Source organism: Somniosus microcephalus, chromosome 10 (assembly GCF_052327205.1).
Source record: "Somniosus microcephalus isolate GS21.2 chromosome 10, FLI_Smic_1.0, whole genome shotgun sequence".
In the NCBI taxonomy this organism is placed as follows: Eukaryota; Metazoa; Chordata; class Chondrichthyes; order Squaliformes; family Somniosidae; genus Somniosus; species Somniosus microcephalus.
Genome location: NC_140996.1, coordinates 79,539,878 through 79,560,860, shown reverse-complemented (window position 1 = coordinate 79,560,860; position 20,983 = coordinate 79,539,878). Strand labels below are relative to the sequence as shown.

Here is a 20,983-nt window from a genome sequence, read left to right as displayed (position 1 = left end):
CTACTAGATCTAGTAATGGGGAATGAACCAGAGCAGATAAGAGAAGTAAAAGCAAGGGAACATCTAGGCAATAGTGACCATAATATATGCTTTAAGATAAAAATTGAGTATAATGAAGAAAAGCTGATTTTGAGGGGCTGAGAATAGAACTTGGGAAAATAAAATGGACAACAATATTGGCAAACAATGATGTAGAACAGCAATGGGAAACATTTAAAATGGTGGTTAATTGAATCCAGGAAAAATATATTCCATTAAAAAATAAGAACAAGCTAAACACTAATGAGACACCATGGGTGAATAAAGACGTAAGGGAAAAATTGAGGGTAAGGAAAGAGGCATACATTAAGTATATGGACAGCAGGAGAGAGCATGACAAGGTAGAATACAAAGAGATTGGAGAGAAGTAAAAACAATTAGGAAGGGAAAGAAGAACTATGAAATTAAATTATCAAGGAACATAAAACAAAATAGTAAAATATTCTACAGGCACATAAATAAAAAAAGAAAAGTCAAGATGGGAATAGGGCTACTAAGGGATGGTAAGGAAAAAATCACAGCGATAGCTGTGATAGCAAAATGGCAGAAATATTAAATAATTACTTTGCTTCAGTATTTACCAGGGAGACAGATCAGGTGGAAATGACATCGGAAGATGAGATTACAAATGATATAACCACTGATGTAAGAAAAAGGAGTCTCACACATCAAGTAACTTTAAAGTAAGCTTTAAGCAACTTATAAACACACTATATACAAGAGAGGTCTTCACCATGCCTCTAGTAGAAGCCTCTTACAATACTGAATAGTTCAGTATTTATACCAGTCCAACAGGAAGTGACATATGACAGGAAGTGATGTATGTACCAAGTTCACAGTTCACAGGAAGTGATGACATAACTTCCCGGAAGTTATTATTATTATCACATTCTTCCCTCCTGCAGGATTAGAAGGCTGTGGTCTTCCTTTTGTTCCGCAGCCGCCGAACGAGGAAGAGTCACACCCGTTTGGGTTCCCGTCGTAGAGGGTCGCTGGTCCGCTTACATGCGGTTGGCCATTGGTCAGAGTCTGTGTGACCTGGATTACCCTGTGCAGGGTCGGGGAGATCATGGCTTCGTGTCCGAGCCCCAATAGGTTCAAAGTCGGTCTGCCTCTGCTCAGAGGGAGGTGCAGAGCTGGTCTGTGGCGGATCAGTACTTTCGTGCGCGGAACTGGGAGGGTCGCAACTTTGAGTACGGGGTTCTACCGGCACCAAGCTAGTTGGTGTCTGATCAGGATCCTGGAGAGGGGTACCCGATAGGTCCCAAGAGTTTCCTGGTGAAATGCCATCACCCAATGTCCCACTAGGTCCCAGTGGGCAGGGAGCCAGATCCCGTAATGATACGGTAGATACTCGGCCATCGGAATACCGTATGTTTGCATAGGTGGGGTTGGCATCGGTTAGTTCGACCTCGTCTACGAGAGGGTCATTTTTAGACGTCCGAACGTATCTTCGGAGTAATACAGGTCCAGGAGTAGTTAGCCATGACGGGAGTGATGTCCCATGAGATGAGCGACGCTGGAATCCAAAGAACCGCTCATGAGGTGTAGTATTTGTGGCTGTAGAAAGCAGGGACCGTATAGAGTGCAATGCATCCGGAAGCACTGCTTCCCATTGCTGGTCTGGTAGGCCCCGAGATCTTAAAGTGAGACGTACGGAATTCCAGATGATACCGTTATACCTCTCTACCTGCCCATTTCCGATGGGATGGTATGGTGTTGTTTTGCTTGTAGCAATTCCCCGTTCTGAGAGGTAGTCCTTGAGCTCCCGTGACATAAAGGATGGACCCCGATCTGAGTGAATATAAGCCGGCATGCCACAGAGAGAAAATACCTGCTCAAGACAGCAGATTACTGTGGACGCCAGCATATTGGAGCAGGGGAAGGCAAACGGAAAACGTGAATATTCATCAATCATGGTGAGCAAATATGTGTTCCGAGTTGAAGAGGGCACTGGGCCCTTATAATCGATGCTAAGTCGTTGCATCGGTTGGGTTGCATGTATGAGTATACCATCTGAGGGGCGGAAGAACTGAGGTTTTAATTCCGCACAAAGCCGGCATTCTGAGCATATTTTCTTTACATCTCCAGTAGAAAAAGGGAGATTCCGTGATCGTACGAAATGTAGCATGCGCGTAACGCCAGGATGACACAATCCATTGTGGACATCCATGAGAGTAGAGGACGACATAGTGGAGCAGAATGCCCGTGTGAGGGTGTCCGGGGCCACATTCTCCTTGCCAGGCCGATAGTGAATGGTATAACCAAAACAGGCCAGTTCCATCCTCCAAAGTTGTATTTTATTATTATTAATTTTGGTTCGTTTTCGATTATCGAGCATGAAGGCGACTGATCGTTGGTCCGTGATTAATGTAAAGTGCTGGCGAGCTAGAAAATGGTTCCACTTCCGTACTGCCTCTATGATGGCTGTGGCTTCCTTCTCAACCGGAGGATAATGTAGCTCGGCACCTTGTAAGGTCCTGGACATAAATGCTACAGGACGACCTTCCTGATTCAGAGTAGCCGAGATCGCCACCTCCGAGGCATCACATTCGACTATGAAAAGGAGATTCTCATCGATGGAGTGAAGAGCCGCTTTCTCCAACTGTTTTTTGAGAAGGTTAAAGGCTGCAACAGCCACTGTTCCCAATGGAAATGATCTAGCATGCAGCAAGGGTTGGATTTTGTCCGAAAAATGAGGAATCCATTTAGCGTAGTATGCAAACAGACCGAGAGCCCGACGTAAAGAAGCCGGATTCTTAGGTGACGGGAGCTCTTGGAGCGGGCGAAGTCTTTCTGGGTCTGGCTTAATGATACCATTGCCTACGCAGTAGCCAAGGATGTTGATGGTCGGTTGCGACTCAACAGATTTGGATTCATTCAAGGTTAAGTTACGGCAATGGAGGGCATCCCGAAATTTTTGGAGGTTGGCGTCGTGTTCCTGTTGATCGTGACCTGCAATAGTAATGTTATCAAGATAGGGAAAAGTGTCCCTTAGATTTTCCTGTTTAACCAGGCCATCCATTGCCCGTTGGAAGACAGCCACTCCATTAGTAACCCTGAATGGGAGGTGACGAAATTGGTACAGCCGTCCATTAGCCTCAAAGGCCGTGTACTGCTTATCTGAGACCTTCAAGGGTACCTGATGATAGGCACTTTTTAAGTTGTAAGTTGAGAACACTTTGTATTCGGCCAGTTTATTAACCATATCATCAATGCGTGGCAATGGGTAGGCGTCCAAGTTGGTATATTGATTGATGGTTTGCGAATAATCAATGCATAGTCGTTGTTTGTGAGGTTTTAGAGGGTTCTTGACAATGACGACTTGAGCCCGCCAGGGCAATGAACATGGTTCGATGATATCCTCTGCTAGAAGGCGAGAGATTTCAGCCTCAATAAAAGATTGGTCTTCCTGATTAAAGCGCCGCGATTTCGTTATTATTGGTTTGCATCGAGGCGGAATACTGGCAAATAATGAGGTTTCATTCAGTGAAGCTGCTGATAATGCACAAAACGGTAATTTAGACGGTATATTAGAAATAGTAAGACCAGGTTTGGATCCGCCGAACTAATAGTGAGTTTCTTATGCTGTTTCTGGAAATCCAGCCCTAAGAAGGGGATCACTACATAAGTCCTTGAGTACCGAAAGTCGGGTGGAGGGATACATGCGACCATTAAGTGTCATATCAACAATACAAAAGCCGGAGATTCTGGTATTAAGTGATGACTGAGCCATCGCAATTGCCTGGTCCGATGGGAAGACATGTAGTTTCAACTTCACAACAATCTGTTCTTTAATGAAACTATCAATACTTCCTGAGTCAATTAAGGCATCTAAGGTATGCCCTTTAATTGAAACTTTTGTAGCTGCATGAGACAGGTTCTGTGGGCAAGCAGCTGTAATTGGTGTTGTTGCACAGAGAGTGGCTAAAACTCTCAGTGTGCTTCTTCGGGAGAGAGCTCGAGAGGAAGCTTGATAGGTCCTAGCTGGAGCATCTTGATAGGCCCTAATTGGGGCAGTTCGGTAGGCCTTAGCTGGATTGGCCCTCGTAGAGGCCCTTGATAGGCAAACTTTAGCAAAGTGTCCTTTTTTTTTGCAATAACTGCAGATTACATTGCGAGCAGGGCAGGTTTTCCTAGGGTGAAAAGCATCTCCACATAAGAAGCATTCCTTCCTAGATTGCCAAGAGGCTGCTAAAGTGGGGTCATCCTCCTCTTCTTCATCAGAATTATCAGAATTAGATTCCCCCATGATAGGGTTCACCTGAAACCGCTTGAATTGTCTGGTTGCAGTTACAGCAGCAGATCGAGATCTGGGCAGCTGATAGAGGCCTGCATTTCTCTTTGCCAAATCCAGAGAACAAGCTAGGTCAAAAGCTTTTTGTAGCTCAAGTGTTTTACTTCCTAGTAGACGCTGGCGTATAAATGGAGAGGCAATCCCGCAGATGAAAGCATCACGAATCATTTCTTCGCGGTACAGCTCAGCTGAGGCTGCCTGAAAGTTACAATCTATGCTGAGCCTGCGAAGTTCTTGAAGGAATTCGTTAATCGATTCCCCTGGCCCTTGTCGGGCTGTGGCCAGTAGATGTCTAGCATAGACCTCATTTGGAGTCTTGGCATACAGTTTCTTAAGTGCCCGAATCACCTCATCGTAATTATCCCATTCATCAACATATTCAAACACTTTTGGGGTCACATAGTTGATAAGTATCCTCAGTCTAGTAGGAGCATCCGCTTTACATTCATCCAGAAAATTCTCAAAAGTACGGTACCAATGCTTCCATACCCTGCCAGCTGCTGGTGTGTTCGGGTCCAAGTCCAGATGAATAGGTCTAAGGATTCTCTCCATGATGGGTGGTTCCCTGGATCCTTAACTCCGAGTTTGTCCGAAGGTCTAGTATTTGTGAGTGTAAATACTAAGTTGCTTAAATTGATGTAAGAAAAAGGAGTCTCACACATCAAGTAACTTTAAAGTAAGCTTTAAGCAACTTATAAACACACTATATACAAGAGAGGTCTTCACCATGCCTCTAGTGGAAGCCTCTTACAATACTGAATAGTTCAGTATTTATACCAGTCCAACAGGAAGTGACATATGACAGGAAGTGATGTATGTACCAAGTTCATAGTTCACAGTTCACAGGAAGTGATGACATAACTTCCCGGAAGTTATTATTATTATCACAACCACATTTAAAATAAAAAACAGAGAAATATTAAATAAACTAATCAGACTCAAAGAGGATAAAACTCGTGGGCTGGAGGGATTACATCCGCACATTTTAAAAGAATCTAGGGAAGAGATAGCAGAGGCACTATTACACATATTTAATAATTCATTTGAAAAAGGTGTAGTGCCAGAGGACTGCCGGATAGCTAACGTAATACCTCTATTTAAGAAGGGAGATAGAACATGTAGAGGGAACTATAGACTAGTCAGCTTAAAATCAGTGGTAGGAAAAATAATGGAATCCCTACTAAAGGAGAAAATAGAAGAACATCTAGAAACTAAAAATATAATAATGATTAGTCAGCATGGATTTCAAAAGGAAAAGTCTTGCTTGACCAACCTCATTGAATTCTTTGAAGGGGTAACAGAGAGAGTAGACAATGGTAATGTAGGAGATGTCATTTATCTAGATTTCCAAAAGGCCTTCGATAAGGTATCACATAATAGACTAATGAATGAGGTCAGAGAATGCGGATTCAAGGGACAATTAGCAGAATGGATAACTAGCTGGCTTCAAGACGGAAAGCAGAGAGTAGGTATAGTAATCTGGGATGTAATGTTTAAGTTATCCACCAGATGAAGCCAAATATTAAGGGTTCACATTCACCAGTTTTTAAGGTAATGGGTCATGTATTCAATGTCCTGGTACACCAGTTAATACGGTAATGTGGCATTGCATTATGGGTATGACTCAGAGGTGAATCCTCCATCTTGCCATCGTGCAGTAAGAATTGTGTGTTTTGCTTGCAGCCTGTAAGAGATGTTTCTCTGCTACACCGGGAAATTAAACAGTTGGGTTTTGTTCCTAATATCTCGCTTCTCTCAGTTTCTGACCTTACCACTCGGATATCACAGTAGGGGTAAAGGGTAGCTATTTAGAGTGGCAGAAGGTGGAAAGAGGGGTCCCACAGGGATCAGTGCTGGGACCAATGTTGTTCACAATTCATATTAACGATTTATACTTTGGAATCCGAAACACAATTTCTAAATTTGCGGATAACAATAAATTGGGTGGGGGGGGGATAGTCAATACTGAAGAGGACTATATCAAATTATAAGATAAGAAGACATTAATAAACTTGCAGAATGGGCATATAATTGGCAAATGAATTTCAACATAGATAATCAGCAGGTCAGATATTACATTTTGGTAAGAAAAATCAGGAGGTCATATATTACTTGGAAAATAAGAATCTAAATGGGGTAGAAGAGCAAAGGGATCTTGGAATACAAAGACACAAATACACAAACCACTAAACGTAGTGGCACAGGTTAATAAAGCCATATTTAAAAAAATTACAATTATGTTAGGAAAAAAGAGGTTGGTCAGGAGCAATGTTGGCCCCTTGCAATCTGATAACGGTGATATTGTCAATGATAATAAGGAAATGGCGGATGTGTTGAATAATTACATTGCATCAGTATTTACAGTAGAGGAAGAGGATAGCATGCCGGAAATCCCAAGGAAACTAATATTGAATCAGGGACAGAGACTCAAAAAAATTAACGTAAGTAAAATGACAGTAATGAAGAGAATAATGGCACTAAAGAGTGACAAATCCCCAGGACCAGATGGTTTCCATCCCAGGGTTTAAAGGAAGTAGGTGAGCACTTTGCAGATGCCCTAACTATAATCTTCCGAAGTTCTCTTGATGCAGGAACTGTTCCTTTAGATTGGAAAACTGCACATGTCACTGCGCTATTTAAGAATGGTGAGAGAGGTAAACCAGGGAATTATAGACCAGTTAGCCTAACATCTGTTGTCGGGAAATTTTTAGAGTCTATGGGGGAAAAATTTGGTTGCTTTGTGCCTCTCGTTAGCGCCCTGAGAGGGCGCTAATGGGGTGCAAAGCAGCTAGCGCCTGGGTGCGGCGCCGCCAATGCCTCCCGCGAAATTCAGCGGGAGGTTAGCGGCGGCGGTAACCATTAGTGCCCTGCGGCGTTGCGCTGCCGGCGACGACATCATCGCCATGCACAGCGCCCTGGCCGTGATCTTCGGTAGCGTCCCCTGACTTACCGCCGGACACTATGTCCAACAGGGTCAGGGGGGTCTACCTGTGGCCGGGGCGGCGCTAATTAAAGGTGAGGTGCGGGCGTCCATTTTTTTGCTGGCCGACTGCCAGCTCCTGCCCCCGTTGCTGTCCCCGGCCTCCTCTACAGACCCCCCCCGTGGAGTGCCGGCTACTCTCCGTGAGCCCATCACTTCTCTTGCGTGCCAGGCCCCTTTTGCTGGCACTCTGATCCCTGGTGGCCCAGCTGGGCCCCGGGTCATGCTGCGCAAAGCTCCTCCCCTTTAAGAAGTAGCGCCCCGGCAAAATTAGCACCCCAAAGGGGGCGCGACTGAATTTTTCCCCCTATAAGTTAGGATAGGGTGACAGAACACCTCGAAAATTTTCAGCTGATCAGAGAGAGCCAGTATGGATTTGTGAAAGGTAGGTCATGCCTGACTAACCTGATTGAATTTTTTGAGGAGGTGACTAAAGTAATGGACAGGGGAATGTCTATGGATGTTATTGATATGGACTTCCAGAAGGCATTTGATAAAGTCCCTCATAAGAGACTGTTAGCTAAAGTAGAAGTCCATGGAATTGAATGCAAATTATTGATCTGGTTGAGGTTGAGTGGCAGGAGACAGAGACTAGAGATAATGGGAAGGTACTCTAATTGGCAGAACGTGACTAGTGGTGTCCCACAGGGATCTGTGTTGGGACCTCACCTGATCACAGTATTTATTAATGACTTAGATGATGGCATAGAAAGCCACATATCCTAATTTGCCGATGACACAAAGATAGGTGGCATTGTAGGCAGTGTAGATGAAAGCATAAAATTACAAAGGGATATTGATAGATTAAGTGAATGGGCAAAACTGTGGCAAATGGATTTCAATGCAGACAAATGTGAGGTCATCCACTTTGGACCTAAAAAGGATAGAGTAGGGTACTTTCTAAATGGTGAAAAGCTATAAACAGTGGAGGTCCAAAGAGACTTGGGGGTCCAGGTACATAGATCATTAAAATGTCATGAACAGGTACAGAAAATAATCAAAAATGCTAATGGAATGCTGGCCTTTATATCTAGAGGACTAGAATACAAGGGGGTAGAAGTTATGCTGCAGCTGTACAAAGCCCTGGTTAGACCACACCTGGAGTACTGTGAGCAGTTCCGAGAAGGATATATTGGCCTTTGAGGGAGTGCAGTGTCGGTTTACCAGAATACTGCCCACACTCCAAGGGTTAAATTACGGGGCGAGATTACACAAATTAGGGTTGTATTCCCTAGAATTTAGAAGGTTAAGGTGTGATTTGATTGAAGTTTTCAAGATATTAAAGGGAACAGATAGGGTAGATAGAGAGAAACTATTTCTGCTGGTTGCGGATTCTAGGACTAGGGGACATAGTCTAAAATTAGAGCCAGACTTTTCAGGAGTGAAATTAGGAAACACTTCTACACCAAAGGGTGGTAGAAGTTTGGAACTCTCTTCCGCAAATGGCAATTGATGCTAGATCAAATGTTAATTTTAAATCTGAGATTGATAGATTTTTGTTAACCACAGGTATTAAGGGATATGGGCAATGGCTGGTATATGGAGTTAGGTTGCAGATCAGCCAATATCTCATTGAATGGCGGAACAGGCTCAAGGGGCTCAATGGCCTACTCCCGTTCCTATGTTCCTATAAACCAAGCACTAGGGTTTATTTCTAGAGGGATAGAATTGAAAAGTAGAGAAGTTATGCTAAACTTGTATTGAACCTTGGTTAGGCCACACTTGGAGTACTGTGTACAGTTCTGGTTACCATATTATAAAAAGGATTTAGATGCACTGGAGAGGGTGCAAAAAACATTTACAAGGACGATACCAGAAATGCGAGGTTATACATATCAGGAAAGGTTGAACAGAGAAGGGCTGAGGGATGACCTAATAAAGGTCTTTAAAATTATGAAAGATTTTGATAGAGTAGACAGAGAGAATGTTTCCACTTATGGGGAAGAGCAAAATTAGAGGCCATCAATATAAGATAGTCACCAAGAAATCAAATAGCGAATTCAGAAGAAACTTCTTTAGGCATAGAGTGTTGAGAATGTGGAACTCGCTACCACAGGGAGTGGTAGAAGCGAATAGTTTAGATGAATTTATGGCGAGGCTAGATAAGCATATGAGGTAAAAGGGAATATAGGGTTATGCTGATAGAGTTAGATGAGGAAAGACGGGAGGAGGATCAAGTGGAGCATAAACGCTGGCAAGGACTGGTTGGGCCGAATGGCCTATTTCAGTGCTGTATATCCTATGTAATCATATGTTTTTGGTGGTGTTTAATGCGAGATAAATGTTGGCCAGGACAACTCCTTTCTTTGAATAGTGCCATGGGGTCTTTTGCATCCACCTGAACAGATGATGGAGCCTCACTTTAATAGTGCCTCATGGCAAAAATAACACCAGGCCTATCTTCTCCACTACTAACCATCTTCTCAAACCACCCTCCCCTGCCTCCTCCTCCCTCACCTCCAACAATAAATGTGAGGAGCTCATGGACTTCTTTGTTAAAAAGATCGACAACATCCGTTCAACTGTTTCTGCTTTCAGTTCGCTCCTTCACCTGAGCCCACCGACCTTACTTCCTCTCCGTTTTCCCCCTGCCCTAACCCTAAATTTACATATATCTCCAATTTCTCTCCTGTCTCCTCCCTTGCCCTTTCAAAGCTCATATTGTCAACGAGACCAACCTCCTGCTCTTTCGACCCTATTTCTACTAAATTACTGACAACCCAACTTTCTTTCCTGGCTCCCATATTAGCGGATATTGTTAACGGTTCTCTCTCCTCAGGCATTGTCCCCCATTCCTTCAAATCTGCCGACATCACCCTTCTCCTTAAAAAACCAACCCTTGATCCTTGCAAACTATTGCCCCCATCTCCAACCTCCCTTTCCTCTCCAAGGGCTGGATTTTACCAATCTCAGTGGTTCCTCGCTGCTGGCCCCAGCCCGCTGTCCAAAATGATTTTCCCCAGCGCGTTTGGCGGCCAATTGAAGGAAGCGGGTCTGATGATGTCATTTGATGATGCATCATCAGCTGGTTTCCTTAAAGAGACCATGAACAAATTGATTTTGACATTTGTGCTGTCAGTGTTCTACAGCATTGAGGTGCTGCAAACACTAACAAACACTGCACAGAGATACACGGCTGCGCACAGGCTCTCCCATGACTCCCTCCATATGCTTATGGAGGGAGTCACAGCATGTAGGCAGGTTCTCTTCCCTTCCAATGGGTGGAAGAGACCTCCCCAGGAGATCAACACAGTCTGGTTGCACATTGCACAGGAGGACACAAGCAGGGATGTTGTCAGGAGAACCAGGCTGCAGTGGCGCAAACCTTTCAATGATCTCAATAGATCATGAAACGTTAGTACAAAGCCACACGGAACATCATCCTGCTGTGCCTCTCATCACATCCCCATCACTCTGCCTTCCCTACCCTACTCCTGCACATCCTTACTCACACCAACTTACCTTGCACCTTCACCCATCCCTCTCTATCTACATTATCACTTCCCCATCTCACTAGCCACCCCTCACACTCACCCTCATCCTAGTGCAATCATACCAACTAACAACACACAAGGGTAGGCACTTGGGTGTTTTATGCAATGTTCATGCAAAGTTTCTGTTAATGTGTTGTCAAACATTGAAACCTTTATTTTCAACACTTTGCATTCTTGGACATATTTGTGTGCACCTTTGGAAGTGTCTTAGTGAGTTGCAGTGAATGGTGAGACATAATGTTACCCCCCGCAATGGTGATGAGTGTGAAAGGAATGGCTTGGGCATTAAAGGGATGCTTTATGGTGTTGGTGTGGGGTGGTGCCAACCTGGTGCATCATGTAGCAGCCAGGATGTACAGCATCAAGTGGAGTAAGTCTGGCCATGGTGAGGCCATCCCTGGCCTCCCGGGCAGCAATGTGGTTGGGTGCTGATGCCCTGTGTCCTGTGCAGCATCAGTTGATTGCGGAGAAGGCTGATGTTTGTTGTTGGTGCTGCTGGTGTGCCTGGTGCTGCTGGTGTTGGGGCTGATCGTAGTTGGAATCTGAGGACCAAGGTGAAATAGTTTCAAGGGCACCGATGCTGATGTCATAGATGGCAGATGAGGTTGAGATGACAGAAGCGATCTGTTAATGGTGAGGGAAATTGTTCCAATGAGGTGACACTGGATAGAGAGTTTGCTCCAAATGCTTGCAACCTGCATAAAGCTCAATCTGTCTTCCAAATGCAGTAAGCAACAGCTTCTGAGCTTTGCAAGTAAACAGCTGTGAGAAAGGAGCTTTTATAGTACATTTGCAGCTGTCAAGTAATGAGATGATTGCATGGCCATTCAACTCCCGTCCTGCTTACCTGATGTGATCCCCCTGAGCAGTGTGGACCTGGTAAACTCTGAAGGTGAGCTGAAAATAGTTCTTAATCCTCTGTTAACAAGGTCATAATGACCTGAATTGCCTCCCCCGCCGCTGTGTGTCGCGTCTGCTCAGCGATGACAGTCCCAACATTTGGGAAAGGCATGTGGCAGCGGGCTGACAGCGGGGTCCCATCCCGCTGTCAAAAATAAACATTTTCCCACCTGCTCTGCCACCGATTGCGCCTGCAGACCCCACGCAAAATTCTCCCCCAAAGTTCTTGAATGTGTTGTTGCCTCCCAAATCCGTGCCCATCTTTCCTAGAACTCCTTGTTTGAATCCCTTGAATTAGGCTTCAGCCCCTGCCACAGTATCAGTACTGTTTTTACTAAGGTCACAAATGGCAACCTAATTGACTGTGACAAAGGTAAACTATCCCTTCTCATCCGTTTAGACCTATCAGCAGTCTTTGACACAGTTGACCACAAAATTCTGCTCCAATGCCTCTCCACCGTCGTCCAGCTGGACGGGATGGCACTCACCTGGTTTAATTCCTATTTCTCCAACTGTAACCATAGAATCACCTGCAATGGCTTCTCTTCCTGATCCCGCACTGTCACCTCTGGTGTCCCCCAAGGATCTATCCTTGGCCCCCTCCTATTTCTCATCTACTTGCTGCCCCTTTGTGACATCATTCGGCAACACAACAGGAGTAAAAGGTAAAGTAATAAAAAGGGCAAAAGCAGGAACTAAGTGTCACAAAACATATTTGAAAGTTCTCTATCTGAATGCACGTAGCATTCGTAACAAAATAGACGAGTTAATGGCACAAATAACTACATATGGGTGTGATCTTGTGGCCATTACAGAAACATGGCTGCAGGGTGACAATGCCTGGGAATTAAACATACCAGGTTATTTAACGATCAGGAAGGACAGGCAGGAAGGAAGGGGAGGTGGGGTGGCTATGTTCATAAAGGAAGGAATCACTGTAATACAGAGAAATGATATTGGGTCAAAAGATCAGGATAATGAAACAGTTTGGGTGGAGGTAAGGAATAATAAGGGGGAAAAAACACTAGTGGGCGTAGTCTATAGGCCTCCGAACAGTTGCAACTCTGTTGGACGGAGTATCAATCAGGAAATAGTTGAGGCTTGTAATAAGGGAACATCTATAATTATGGGGGATTTTAACTATCATATTAATTGGACAAATCAAATTGGGCAGGGCTGCCTTGAGGATGAGTTCATTGAGTGTATTAGGGATGGGTTTCTTGAGCAGTATGTAACTGAACCGACCAGGGGGCAAGCAACCTTAGATCTGGTCCTGTGTAACGAGACAGGATTAATTAAAAATGTCCTAGTAAAGGATCCCCTTGGAATGAGTGACCATAACTTGGTTGAATTCCATATTCAATTAGAGGGTGAGAAGGTTGGATCTCAAACAAGCGTGATAAGCTTGAATAAAGGAGACTATGAAGGTATGAGAGCGGAATTGAGTAGAGTGGATTGGGAAAATAGATTAAAGGGTAAGACGATACATGATCAGTGGTGTACATTTAAGGAGTTATTTTACAACTTCCAAAAAATATATATTCCACTGAGAAGAAAAGAGTGTAAAAAAAAGACAGCCATCCGTGGCTAAGTAAAGAAATTAAGGATAGTATTTGACTAAAAACAAGGGCATATAAGGTAGCCAAATCTAGTGGGAGGATAGAGGATTGGGAAAACTTTAAAAGACAGCAAAAAGTAACAAAAAGATTGATTAAGAAAGGGAAGATAGATTATGAAAGTAAATTAGCAAAAAATATAAAAACAGATAGTAAGAGTTTTTATAGTTATATAAAAAGAAAAAGGGTGGCTAAAGTAAATGTTGGTCCCTTAGAGGATGAGACCGGGAAATTAATGGTGGGAAATATGGAGATGGCAAAAACACTGAATGAATATTTTGTATCAGTCTTTACAGTAGAAGACACTAAGAATATCCCAACACTGGACAAACAGGAGGCTATGGGGGGGAGGAGCTAATCACGATCAAAATCACTAAGGAAGTGGTACTCGGTAAAATAATGGGACTCAAGGTGGATAAATCACCTGGACCTGATGGCTTACATCCTAGGGTCTTGAGGGAAATGGCGGTAGGGATTGTGGATGCATTGGTAATAATTTTCCAAAACTCCCTGGAATCAGCAAAGGTCCCGGCAGACTGGAAAACTGCTAATGTAACGCCCTTATTTAAAAAGGGCAGTAGACAGAAGGCTGGAAACTATAGACCGGTTAGCCTAATATCTGTGGTAGGTAAAATATTGGAGTCCATTATTAAGGAGACAGTAACAGGACATTTGGATAATCATAATTTAATAGGACAAAGTCAGCATGGTTTTATGAAGGGGAAGTCATGTTTGACAAATTTGCTGGAGTTCTTTGAGGAAGTAACATATAGGGTGGATAAAGGGGAACCAGTGGACGTAGTGTATTTAGACTTCCAAAAGGCATTTGACAAGGTGCCACACAAAAGATTATTGCTTAAGATAAAAAATCACGGGATTGGGGGTAATATTCTGGCATGGATAGAGGATTGGCTATCTAACAGAAAGCAGAGAGTTGGGATAAATGGTTCATTCTCGGACTGGCAATCAGTAACTAGTGGTGTTCCACAGGGGTCAGTGCTGGGTCCCCAACTCTTTACAATCTATATTAACGATTTGGAGGAGGGGACCGAGTGTAACCTATCAAAGTTTGCAGATGATACTAAGATGGGAGGGAAAGTAGTGAGTGAGGAGGACATAAAAAACCTGCAAGGGGACATAGAGAGGCTAAGTAAGTGGGCAGAGATTTGGCAGATGGAATACAATACTGGAAAGTGTGAGGTTATGCACTTTGGCAGGAAAAATCGTAGAGCAAGTTATTATCTTAATGGCAAGAAACTGGAAAGTACTGAAGTACAAAGGGATCTGGGGGTCCTGGTGCACGAAACTCAAAAGGTTAGTATGCAGGTGCAGCAAGTGATTAAGAAGGCCAATGGAATGTTGGCTTTCATTGCTAGGGGGATAGAATATAAAAATAGGGAGGTATTGCTTCAGTTGTACAAGGTATTGGTGAGACCGCACCTGGAATACTGCATACAGTTTTGGTGTCCATACTTAAGAAAAGACATACTTGCTCTCGAGTCAGTACAAAGAAGGTTCACTCGGTTAATCCCGGGGATGAGGGGATGGACATATGAGGAGAGGTTGAGTAGATTGGGACTCTACTCATTGGAGTTCAGAAGAATGAGAGGCGATCTTATTGAAACATATAAGATTGTGAAGGGGTTGGATCGGGTGGATGCAGGGAGGATGTTCCCGATGATGGGTGAAACTAGAACTAGGGGGCATAGTCTTAGAATAAGGGGCTGCTCTTTCAAAACTGAGATGAGGAGGAACTACTTCACTCAGAGGGTGGTAGGTCCATGGAATATGCTGCCCCAAAAAGCTGTAGAAGCTACATCATTACATAAATTTAAAACAGAAATAGACAGTTTCCTAGAAGTAAAGGGAATAAAGGGTTACGGGGAACGGGCAGGAATTTGGACATGAGTCTAGGTTCGGATCGGTCATGGCCCTGTGGGTAGCGGAGCGGGCCCAGGGGCCATGTAGCCTGACCTGCTCCTATTTCGTGTGTCTAATTCTGTTAGATTCAGGAGATGGTTCTATGATAGTGGATTGGCGGTTAGGATCAGATCAGCCATGATCTTATTGAATGGCGGAGCAGGCTCGAGGGGCCGATTGGCCTACTCCTGCTCCTATTTCTTATGTTCTTATAACATGTATGCTGATGATACCCAGTTCTACCTCTCCTCCATCTCTTTCGAACTATCCACCATCTCTATACTATCAGACTGCTTGTCTGACATCCAGCACTGGATGACGAGAAATTTCTTCCAGTTAAATATCGGGAAGACCAAAGCCACTGTCTTCAGTTAGCGCCACAAACTCCATTCCCTTTCCACCGATTCGATCCTTCTTCCCCAGCAACTGTCTCAGGCTGACCAAGTCTGTTCGTAACCTTGGTGTCGTATTTGATCATGAATTGAGCTTCCTACCTCATATCCATTCGATCACTAAGACTGCCCATTTCCACCTTTGTAATAGCGCCTGTCTCCACCCTTACCTCAATTTATCTGTTGCCGAAACCCTTATCCATGCCTTTATCATCTCTAAACTTGACTATTCCAATGCACTCCTGGCTGGCCTCCCTAGTTCTACCCTCCATAAACTTGAGGTCATCCAAATCTCTACCGCCCGTGTGCTAACTTGCACCAAGTCCCGCTCACCATCTCCCCTGTGCTTACTGACCTACATTGGCTCCCAGTTAAGCAACGCCTTGATTTTAAAAGTCTCATGCTTGTTTTCAAATCCCTCCATGGCCTCACCCCTCCTTATCTCTGTAATCTCCTCCAGCCCTATAATTCCCATCGACCTCTGCACTCCACCTATTCTGGACTTTTGAACATCCCCGATTTTAAATGCTCCACCATTGGGGGCCATGTCTTCAGCTGCCTAGGTCCTAAGCTCTGGAATTCCCTCCTTAAATCTCTCTGCCTCTCTACTTCTCTTTCCTCCTTTAAGGCTCTCCTTAAAACCTACCTATTCAACCAAGCTTTTGCTCATCTGCTCTAATATGGCTCGGTGTCAATTTTTTTTGATATCACTCCTGTGAAGCACCTTGGGACGTTTTATTACATTAAAGGCGCTATGTAAATATAAGTTGATGTTGTCTCAACCAAAAGATGGCACCTCTGACAGTGTAGCATTTAACTCAGCTTGTTATCAAAGCATTGAATCTATGCACAATTATAAAGGTGGTGCTTTTCCTCCAGTAAAGTTGTGTTGAATACCATCTTACTGAGCCTTAAGTAGCATTGTACACAGACTTTGACATGATTCACCTTCTTTGCAATCTGTCTATATGTCACTGTGCATACCTATAGATCTGCTTGTGTTGACTTGTATTATTATTTGATTTTATACAGTTTTTTGTGGAATTTTTCCTCTGCACATTAGTGTTCTTAGGTTAGAAAAACTGAAAATGCTGAAAACACTTAGCGGGTCAGGCAGCATCTGTGGAAAGAGACACAGAGTTAACATTTCAGGTCGCTGACTTTTCATCAGAACTGGAAGATGTTACAGAGGGACAGATTTTAAGCAAATACAGAGGCTATGAAAACGCTGGGGAGGCAGGAAAAGAACAAAAGGGAAGGTCTGTGATTGGGTGGAGGGCAGGAGTGATTAGATGACAATAGTGATGATGGTGCAAGGCAAAAGTAGGTGATAATGAGACAAGTAGTGAAAGGAAAAATGGGTTCAGAGGAGGTGTAAATGGCAATAGCAGAGGAGAAAGGAAGTATGGAAAATCTGGCAAAGCGGAGAAGGCTCCCGTGGCCCGGGAATGTGATGGAAGAAAGGTGGGTAGACCCCAGGGGTGCAGAATCCTCTCCAAAAACAGAACTACCCCTCACAGAAGGAAGATTTCATGAAAGGGAGTTTACATTCCAGTGTCCATGGAGTGTATGAGGGATACGTTTGCGAGTGTGTGTCAGTGGCTGGGAATATTGCCTGGTGGCAGTGCCTATTGGATAATTCCAGCTCTACCACCAGCACGTAATTGGAAGATTTTACCACATAGTTTAAATTAGGCATGTGTAATGGGCCTTCCTGGCCTGTATATGAAAGAGAGGGGTTCCCTCGACACGACTTGGGCTATTTAAAGTTTCTAGTATAGTGCTGTGCAGCTGGGAGCAGGTCAGCAAGCGAGGAGTATGGGTTTAGGGAGAGAAAAAATAAAATAATCAGATTGAGTATCGTTTCAGGAGCTGGCAGTGAAATGGGACCATTGTTTTTTGTTTTGAGTTGGTGGCAGGCGAGGTTCCTCGAGGCAGAGGGAAACATTACCCCAAGAGGGATGATTACATGATTGTGCAATCACACTTCTGGAGAATCTGTTCCCAAGATAGATTTTTTCAGACCTTGTTCCAAGAGGATTTGAGAAAATATGCGTTGTGACACAGAACAAAAAAGAGGGCAAGTTGCCTCTTGACCATCCACTAATTCCCTTCAATATAATATAGAGGTCACATACCAGGGCTCTGTTGGATGTGACCTTTTTTTATATAATTCTTTGGAATGTGGGCGTCAGTGGCAAGGCTGGCAACTATTGCATATCCCTAGTTGCACATGAGTAGCTGGTGATGGGCCTTCTTGAACTGCAGTCTGTGTGGTGAAGGTACTCCCACAGTGCTGTCAGCTAAGGAGTTCCAGGATCTTGACCCAGCGATGATGAAGAAACAGCGATATATGTCCAAGTCGGGTGGTGCTGCTGAAAAAGCCAGTCGAATCAACCATTTAATGGACTTTGAGTTTTTGTTTATAATGAGGCAGGAGGCCAGCATGCCCAATCTCATCTCATTATAAGAGGAATGCTCGATCTATGCCACATGGATTACCCTTCCGTTCCTCTGATTGGCAAGCTGCCCATTCATGCTCCAAATGAGTGGACAGTTATTCAAGTAAGACCCAACATGAAAACATTTTGGACCTTTGGGCAAGGTCATCAGGATGACAGTGGGCTCACTCCGTTCTCTGCCCATCCGTGAATGAGCCCATCAAAAGTCTTCCCCACAATGTACAATAGTTAAAATATTGACTATTATCAGCCTTGTAATTCTCTCAAGTAGACGATGATCTTGGCTATAACGCATTATTAGTCTCGCTCCCAAAATGCAGACAGCATGAATCCCAGTGTTTATATGTGTGCAATAAGAGTTCTTTAAACATCAGCGAAGCATTGATGTCTGCCGGTGTGAATATTAGGAAACAATAATTTGACACAATAATATGATGAATTACTGTGACTTCAGCATTACAACAAAATGAAATTAGCTTTGCATTTCTCAGTGAAGTGAAATGGCACACGACAGATTTGACAATAAAACCTGTATACCTGGATATTTGATTTGTGTGACTCCCTTTCAAAGTGATTCCTGCAAGCCAACCCAAAGACTGCTACCCAGTTGCCAATTTTCTGCTGATAAGTATTGGAATTTGTCACCAAGATTGAGAAATGTCACCAGACCACATAATGAAATTCTGATACTCAACAGCAAAAAATGGCAATACATTTATTCTGCTTAATTTGAGCACTAGCAATGCAACTTGTAATCGAGATCCAGTGCAGAAAATATTAAAATAAATGTTTATTCGGTAAATTATAGCACTGTGTTTAAAATATTCCTGACTGGTAATCTGGTATTTAGAACTGATCAAACATGTATTGTCACATTACAATTTAAAGTAAAATCAACTCACAGATGATTGAAGCAACCCGTGCTTCTTCACCGTGTTTTGTTTTTCTGGTTTAGGAAGTTGACAACCTGTTCCTGATTCTGTCTGCGATCTTGCTTCTTGGGGATATCCAGTTTTTGGCTCTAACAGATACCGAGACAGCATACGTGTCAGATGTGCAATTACTGGAACAAGGTCAGTGTGCTCGAAACCAAATAGCTGCCAGCTACTGTCTGTGAGTGTCTGGATGTGAAAATAACAGAAATACACCAGCAGGTGGAGCCAGCACAACACTTAACACTTTGTACCACCACTTGATATTCCACAGGCACCAAGGGAAAATGCAGTCGGACAAAGTCTCGGGTTTCTGCCACAGTGTACATTCTAGAATCTTCCAGCATTCCCTTCCATCCCACCTGATTTCTGATTAATCCAGTAATATCCTCTGACACATATCGGTATTTGTCCTACCTATACACAAGTTTAAGCAGGACTACTTGATGAGAATAGTTTTGGGGGTACAGCTATACTGGTACTTGTGATCATGTAGGTTGGTAAAGCAGGGCTAGCCTCATCTCAACTGCTGTGCTCGCTGTTCGTGAAGCCCCATGGAGTCTAGTTAAATTATCCCTGATATTTTGTGAGCTGTTGCAAGAGCTTGAGGACCCTGCTCGGGTAGATCTTATGATTCAGCTGAGTGTATGTTGGGAATTCAGACAGTGAAGTGCTCGAACTTGGATTCCCGATAAGCGCTCCTGCCGCTCGAAGCATTGGACCAGGAGCCCTAATTCGCACAGTCTACCCCTTAATGAAAGGCATGTAGAAGGTCTGTATGGAAACCGTACAAAGAAAAGATGTTTGAAAAACCATTTCCTTGCCTGAGGAGAGAGAAGAACTAAAGTGCTGTACATCACTTCATCACTGTAAATAAAAAAATGATTTGCCAGTTTTTATGTAGATGGCACCCTTTTAAATGTTGGAGAATTTACATTGTCACAAATATATTGAATACAGTTACCTACAAACAGTTCGCGGGAGTTTGAATTGTACATTCTGTTACATGTGTGTTGTAGGCTTCTGTCAGATTTTGCAGCTCTATAAAATATACACAATTCTGCACCATATACACAATTCTGTACTATCTACACAATTCTGTACCTTATATACAAGTCTGCACCTTCTACACAATTCTGCACCACTGTTATCCACAGCTATTACTATATACACAATCTGCACTGTAAACACAATGTGGTACTATATACAGGGTACAAGCTTATTATTACATTGAATTCAATCTCTCTTGGGCAATTGATTTGATGCTGTAGAAAAAATGAAAAGAAATTATTTAATATTGTTTGAAATTATACTCGGCATGATAAGCAGGAATAGAGTATTTACTGTGTAGTGTTTCTGCTCATTAAAATGAGGCATGTCATTATTAATAAACAGAACACTTCCACTTTTGGCAACATCAGGCACTCCTAGATCAGGGATACCACAATCAAATGCAGAGTAAAGATCACTCTGGCCTGCACCAGCGATGTCACTTAATCAGCCATCCGCTGGAGAATACCCTTTACCCACTAGTGCAACACCTCCATGTCCCAGCTGACTTAATCTTTAGCCCTTTCTGAATGAGGCTAATGACCAAATCTAAATTCATATCATATCCAAGGCAGCTTGTGTTGTGGACTCAAACTCACTAGAAGCTGGGTCGGCATCACCCAAATTAATTCCAGGACAGCATAGAGAGGGAGAGGCCTTCATCTCACCACTCTGTTAAATTTGATGGCAGATTCCATATGAATGTAGGGACAGGAGTAGGACATTCAACCCCTCGAGCCTGTTCGGCCATTCAATTAGATCATGGCTGATCTGTACTTCAATTCCATGTACCCACCTCTGATCCATACCTCATCATGCCATTGCCTGACAAAAATCTATTCATCTCACTCTTAAAAATTTCAATTGACCCAACATCCACAGCCTTCTGAGAGAGAGAATT

The 20,983-nt window shown here is 43.5% G+C and overlaps 1 protein-coding gene across 1 annotated transcript in view; it reads left to right on the top strand.

Annotated features, from left to right (window-relative positions):
- The first annotated feature begins 18,723 nt into the window (after positions 1 to 18,723).
- Positions 18,724 to 20,983, top strand: part of LOC147111559 (unconventional myosin-XVI-like) — a 254,585-nt gene continuing 252,325 nt past the window's right edge. The window contains exon 1 of the mRNA XM_085999900.1: positions 18,724 to 19,173. The gene's annotated coding sequence lies outside the window, so the exon portion shown is untranslated. The remainder of the gene's footprint in view (positions 19,174 to 20,983) is intronic.